Source organism: Chamaea fasciata, unplaced genomic scaffold (genome assembly GCF_029207755.1).
Source record: "Chamaea fasciata isolate MVZ Bird 193981 ecotype frontalis unplaced genomic scaffold, bChaFas1.0.hap1 SCAF_144, whole genome shotgun sequence".
Lineage (NCBI taxonomy): Eukaryota > Metazoa > Chordata > Aves > Passeriformes > Sylviidae > Chamaea > Chamaea fasciata.
In genome coordinates this window covers 59,255-66,282 of record NW_027094229.1, presented here as the reverse complement: position 1 = coordinate 66,282, position 7,028 = coordinate 59,255, and the positions used below count along the sequence as shown (strand labels likewise).

At 46.7% G+C, this 7,028-nt stretch overlaps 1 long non-coding RNA gene across 2 annotated transcripts; it reads left to right on the top strand.

Moving 5' to 3' along the window:
- Positions 1-336: 336 nt before the first annotated feature.
- LOC136304685 (uncharacterized) lies at positions 337-6,736 on the top strand. 2 transcript variants are annotated; one of them, XR_010724744.1, is made up of 3 exons: positions 337-407; positions 1,026-1,168; positions 6,171-6,736. It is a non-coding gene; the product is annotated as an uncharacterized lncRNA (long non-coding RNA). The 2 variants fall into 2 exon arrangements; XR_010724743.1 differs by having other exon boundaries at positions 339-424.
- Positions 6,737-7,028: the final 292 nt, after the last annotated feature.

Here is a 7,028-nt window from a genome sequence, read left to right as displayed (position 1 = left end):
AAGCGGGTGGACACTTGGAGGGGCACTTAGGGATTCTGTCGGACAATTCGGGGTCCAGGGGGGCACTTGGAGGTCAGGGAGGGGAATCCGGGGCCCTTCGGGGTCCGGGCGGGCACCTGGGGGGCTCTGAGGGGACTCTCTGTGGCGCAGGGGATGATGGGAGTTGTAGGCGCGGGTAGAACAGGGTTGAACGGCGCCGCGGAGCATCACGGGAGGTGGAGGCGCAGCTCCAATGGCTGTCGGCGGGGCGCGGGGCATGATGGGAGATGGAGTCACGGCTGGAGTAGCGCTCCGAGTGCGCCGCGGAGCATGCTGGGAGCTGTAGTCCCGGAAGTGGCTCGAACGGGGCGTCTGGGGCTCCGGGAAGGCGCTTTGGGGACACTTTTGTGTCCGAGCCGGGGTTTGAGGTCCTCGGGGGGAACGTGTACGGCTCGGGAGCACTTGCGGGGAGCTTGGGGAGCTGTCACCGAGCTCTCTAGGGCGCGGGGCGGGGCAGGAGTTTTTAGGCGCAGAACCGTGTTCCGAGGGGCTCCGAGGCCAGGGGGGATGATTGGAGATGAATTCCCTGAAGTCGCTCTAAGGGGAATCTGTGGGGTCGGAGCGTTCAAGGGATCCGGGGACGCTTTGGGGGCGGGCGAATGGGCGCTGAGGGAACAGTTGGGGATCCTGGAGGGGCTGGGGGACACTTGTTCACTTCAACGTGTTTATTTACTTATGAAACATACGTATTGTATTTAAAACTTAATATTCCATAGGTATGGGTTCTATAGGCGTAGATATCAATTAGCCTAAGTGCAAAACCTAATATTCCATGTAAGAATGATGTTCTCTACTGTTAAAAGCAAAATTAACCAAAACAAACAAAAAGGAGAGGGTTAACCATTAATGAGAAAGGAACAGAAAAGGTTGTTATGCCACTGTAAACTTTCACTCTGAGTCTACATTTCAAATGATACAGGTGACCCATCTGAAGGAGGATTTCTCCTCAGGAGAAATGTCTTTCTAAAAGTTTCCTTTGTTGCCAGGAGCTGCCTCTGTGCCAGGAGCCCGGCCCAGCTCAGCAGCACAGAAACAGCACAAGGACTTGAACGACCCTCCCGTGGATTTGGTGTTTCCATTCAACTCTGTCCCTGAAAGAGTGTTCCAAAAACTTCTCAAGAGCTCAAAGGTAAATTAAAACACTGAAGTTTTTTGCCGTTTTAATGGGACACACAGAGAGACCCAATGGAGAAAGTGTCCCCAGGTTCCATCACTGCAGGCACTGGTGACAGGTGGGGACAGACAAGGCAAAGGTGTCTCTGGTGCTGAGCAAACCTGGATGTGTTCCATGAATCCAAAAGGCCAAGGCCTGAGCCCCGGCCCCTGGCAAGGCAGGGATCTGTGGGGCAGGGATCTGTGGGGCAGGGAACTGTGGGTCAGGGCTCTGTGGGTCACAGATCCGTGGGTCAGGGCTCTGTGGGTCAGGGCTCAGCCGTGGGTCAGGGCTCTGTGGGTCCGGGATCTGTGGGTCCGGGCTCTGTGGGTCAGGGCTCAGCCGTGGGTCACAGATCCGTGGGTCAGGGCTCAGCCGTGGGGCTCACCGTGGCAGGGGTTGCTCAGGAGGTCACTCGGGGGGCGCCGGATCCTATGGGGCGGCTCCAGCGGCTCCTGTGGGGCAGAGACGGGGGCGGGACAATCTGTGGGGCAGGAGCCATCTGGGGGGCGGGGATGGGATCTGTGGGGCGGGATTTGGGATTCGGGATCTATGGGGCAGAGGGGGGATCCCTCAAAATTCCCACAAAAATCCCCAAATTTCCCAAAAACTCCAAATTTCCCCCCCAAAAAATTCCAATTTTTTCCTCGAAAAAATTCCCAAAATTTTCCCCCAGAATTCCCAAAATTTCCCAATTTTTCCCAATTTTTCCCAATTTTTTCCCAATTTTCCCCCATTTTTCCCAATTTTTTCCCAATTTTCCCCCATTTTTCTCAATTTTTCCCAATTTTTTTTAATATTCCGCACGTTTCCCACAGAATCCTCAAAAAATTCCCCCAAAATTCCCCAAAATTTTCCACAAAAAGTCCCAAATCTTTCAAATCCCCCCAAATGTTCCCAATTTTTTTCCAATTTTCCCAAATTTTGGGGTTTTTCCCCCAAATTTCCCCAAAAATCCCCCTAAAAACGACCCCAAACCATCAAAAAATCCCAAAATTTTCCTGATTTTCCCACAAAATCCCCTAAAAATTCCCCCCAAAATCCCCAAATTCCCAATTTTCACCCCAAATCTCCCAAAATTTCCCCAAAATTCTCCCAGATTTCCCAAATCCTCCATTTTCCCCCCAGAATTCCCCTAAAAACGACCCCCAAAATCCCAAATTTCCCCCAAATTCTCAAATTTTCACCCCAAATTTTGGGGTTTTCCCCCCAAAACTTTCCGACCTCGAGGGCCACCGGTGGGCGCTCTGCGGGGAGAGAATTTGCCAGATTTTGGGAAAATTTGGGGGAATTTTGGGGAGTTTTGAAGGAATTTTGGGAGAATTTTGAGGATTTGGGGTCATTTTGGGGCAAATTTGGGGGAATATTTTGGGAAATTTGGGAGAATTTGGGGGAAATTTCAGGTAATTTGGAAAAAATTGGGGGGAAATTTTGGGGGATTTTGGGAGGAATTTGGGAAAAAAATTGGGACTTTTTGGGGGAAATTTGGGGGGTTTTTTCCGGAAATTTTGGGGTTATTTGGGGGAATTTTGGGAAAATTTGGGAATTTTAGGGGGAAATTCGGGGGATTCAGAGGAATTCGGAGAAGGAATGGTGAAATCCTGGGAATTTTTGGACCATTTTGGGTCATATCGGGAGAAATTTTGGTTGATTTGGGAGGGAAATTTGGGAATTTTGGGGGACTATTTGGGACTTTTGAGGAAATTTTGGGAATTTTTTTTGATTTTGGCTAAATTTGGGAGAATTTGGAGGATTTTTGAAAAAATTTTGAGAATTTTGGGGAATTTTTGACAAAATTTTGGGAAATTTTTTTGGATTTTGGTAAAATTTGGGGAATTTTTGAGGAAATTTTGGGAATTTTTGTGGGCTGTTTTTGGGGGGAAATTCAGGAGAATTTTGGTCGATTTTGGGGGGATTTGGGGACAATTTTGGGGGAGATATTTGGGGAATTTTGAAGAATTTTGAGGGATTTTTGAAGAAATTTTGGGAATTTTTGGGGGGATTTTGGTAAAATTTGGGGATTATTTGGGACTTTTGAGGAAATTTTGGGAATTTTTTTAGATTTTGGGGAAATTTGAGGGGAATTTTGGGGATTTTTGGGGAAATTTGGGGCGGATTTTTGGGGGGGGAAATTCGGGACAATTTTGGGGTCATTTGGGGCCTCGGTGTATCCCGTCGTGCCCCGCGGCGCCGCTTTGCTCCTCAGCGTACAAATGACGTCACCCGCGTTTATTTCGCCTCTCATTTGCATAAATTTACATAAGGCTGGCGCCTCGGTGAGGTGGGCGGGGTCAGAGCCACGCCCAGGTGCCTCCCAGTACAAACCAGTAACTCCCAGTCCCCGTGGTCAGTGACGTCATTCGCATTTATTTGTGCTCCCATTTACATAAATTTGCATATCGGCGCAGTGGGCGGGGTCAGAGCCGTGTTGGCCCCTCGCACTCCCTCCCAGTACAACCCAGTAACCCCCAGGGCCCGCCCAGTTTGCCCCGCCCTTGTTGTCACTCCATATAAGGGAATGGGGCATGGCCTGACGAGGGGCGTGGTCAGTTCACCTTTTGGGGGGGCAAAGGTTACACCACGCCCAGAAACCCCGAAACCAGTTTAAACCAGTATAAACCAGTAACCCCCAAACCCACTCCCAGTCCATCCCAGTATAAACCAGTGACCCCAGACCCACTCCCAGTTCATCCCAGTATAAACCAGTGACCCCAAACCCACTCCCAGTCCATCCCAGTATGAACCAGTGACCCCAAACCCACTCCCAGTCCATCCCAGTATAAACCAGTGACCCCAAACCCACTCCCAGTCCATCCCAGTATAAACCAGTGACCCCAAACCCACTCCCAGTTCATCCCAGTATAAACCAGTGACCCCAAACCCACTCCCAGTTCATCCCAGTATAAACCAGTGACCCCAAACCCACTCCCAGTTCATCCCAGTATAAACCAGTGACCCCAAACCCACTCCCAGTTCTTTCCAGTATAAACCAGTGCCCCTCAGTCCCCGTCCCAGTGCCCTCACCTGTCCGTACTGGTTTGAACTGGGATCTCTCGATGCTCGGTGGCCTCCAGGGAGTGCCTCAGCACCAGGGCCTGGCGCTGGGGGACCCTGGGAGTTACTGGTTTATACTGGTTTGTACTGGTTTGTACTGGGTTATACTGGTTTGTACTGGTTTGGGGGTTTTCCTTACTGGTTTGTACGGGGAGGGGGTTTAGGGGTCACTGGGATGAAGTGGGATGAACTGGGAAGGGATTTGGGGTGACTGATTTGTACTGGTTTATACTGGTTTGGGGTTTTTCTTTACTGGTTTGTACTGGTTTGTACTGGGAGGGGGTTTGGGGTTTTTTGGGATTTTTGGGGAGAATTTTGGGGATTTTGGGGCATCAAAAATCCCAATTTTGAGTCGGAATTTTGGGTGAATTTGGGGGATTTTGGGGCTTTTAAAATCCAAATTTTTAGTGGGAATTTTGGGGTGAATTTTGGGGGTTTTGGGGCTCCTAAAAATTCCAATTTTTGGGTGAATTTTGGGGATTTCCCAATTTTTAGTGGGAATTTTGGGGTCATTTTTGGGGATTTGCGGGCTCCAAAAATCTCAATTTTAGTGGGAATTTTCGGGGATTTTGGGTGGGAATTTTGGGGTGAATTTGGGTAATTTTGGGGCTTCAAAAATCCCATTTTTCAATCAGAATTTTGGGGTCATTTTTTGGGATTTTGGAGGTCTGAAATCCTGATTTTTGTGGCGAATTTTTGGGTCATTTTTTGGGATTTGGGGGCTCTGAAATCCCGATTTTTAATGGGAATTTTTGGGGTCATTTTTGGGGCATTTTGAGTGAATTTTGGGGGATTTTGGGGCTCTAAAAGTTCCAAATTTTAGTGGGAATTTTGGGGTGAAATTAGGGGATTTTGGGACTTTAAAAATTCCATATTTTGGGTGAATTTTTGAGATTTTTGGGGCTCTAAAAATCTCAATTTTTAGTGGGAATTTTGGGTTTTTTGAGAAATTTTAGTTGGGAATTTTGGGGATTTTGGGGCTTTAAAAATTCCCCCTTTCAGCAGGAAATTTTGGGGTGAATTTTGGGGATTTTTGGGCTCTAAAAAATCTCAATTTTAGTGGGAAATTTGGGTGGGAATTTTGGGGTGAATTTGAGGGATTTTGGGGCTTAAAAAATCTCAGTTTTCAGTCGGGATTTTGGGGTAATTTTTTTGGATTTTGGGGCTCTGAAGTCCCGATATTTAGTGGGAACTTTTGGGGTCATTTTGGGGGCATTTTGGGTGAATTTTTGGGGATTTTGGGGCTCTAAAAATCCCAATTTTTAGTGGAAATTTTGGCGTTTTTTGAGGGATTTTAGGTGGGAATTTTGGGGTGAATTTTTGGGGGGATTTTGGGGCTCTGAAAATCCCAATTTTTAGTGGGAATTTTGGGGTGGATTTTGGGGATTTTGGGGCATTAAAAATCCTAATTTTTAGTGGGAATTTTTGGAGTAAATTTTTGGGATTTTGGGTGGAAATTTTGGGGTGAATTTTGGGGATTTTGGGGCTTTAAAAATTCCAATTTTTGGGTGAATTTTTGGGATTCTTTGGGCTCTAAAAATCCCAATTTTTAGTGGGAATTTTGGGGTCATTTTTGGGGATTTGGGGGCTCCAAAAATCCCAATTTTTAGTGGGAATTTTGGGGTTTTTTGAGGGACTTTAGGTGGGAATTTTGGGGTGAATTTGGGGGATTTTGAGGCTTAAAAAATCTCCGTTTTCAGTGGAAATTTTGGGGTCATTTTTAGGGATTTTGGGGGGAAATTTTGGGGTGAATTTAGGGGATTTTTGGGCTTTAAAAATCTCAAATTTTGGGGGGAATTTTGGAGTAAATTTTTGGGATATTGGGTGGAAATTTTGGGGTGAATTTAGGGGATTTTGGGGCTTTAAAAATTTGTTCTGGGTTGAAGTATATTCTATCACCATCTTCATGAACTGTTGAAACCAGGTGAGGCAGTGCTCCCTGCCTCCTCCACTCTGGCTTATCTTCTGTTAATGGGCCCATCAACACCTTTGCTGCACAGCTCACAGATAACCCCCTCCTGGACTACCTCCTGTTAATGGGCCCATCAGGCCTTATCACATGACTCACCATCCCATTGTGAGATGCTCCGCCCAGAGGGAGAAACCAAGCATTCCAGCCTGGATATAAGCTGAGACTCTGAACACCAGAGGGACGCTTACCCACTGGATTCCCAGAGGACCCGAGCTACCAGACCTTTCTACAGGATCACTGCTTCAGGAAGACCACCTCATCTGGACTGCTTTCATCACTCCGCTCAGGTTGTCCTCTGACTCTTTCAGTGGTCTTTTGTATTATTGCATCTATTTTATTTTACTTTCTTTCCTTCTTTTCTATTAAATTGTATCTCTGACTTGGAGCCTCTCATTTGTTTTGCTTTCAAAACACTACATACTGTTTTCGTTTGTTATTAATTCTGTAGTTGTTTGGTGAGGGGGTTTTTTGTGTTTGTTTGCTTTGTATTACATACTAGTAAAGAATTGCTATTCCTATTTCCCAAATCTTTTCCAAAGAGCCTCTGATTGTAATTTTACCTGGCAGATACCTGTCTTCCCAAACCAAGACAGTACTTCACCGGTCCATATTTTCTACTGTAACTTATTAACTCCTCTGCTACCTCACTCCATGTCCAAAGTTTATAACTGCTGTTAGATTGTGTGCTAGGAGTTGTGAAAGGTGAGGAGTCAGTGGAGTCAGTGGAACCAGTTTGATCTCTTGTGTGTCCAAGAAATCTTTCAAGTCTATCTACCGAAGAGATAGATGCTATTGTTTTTGGAAGAAGAA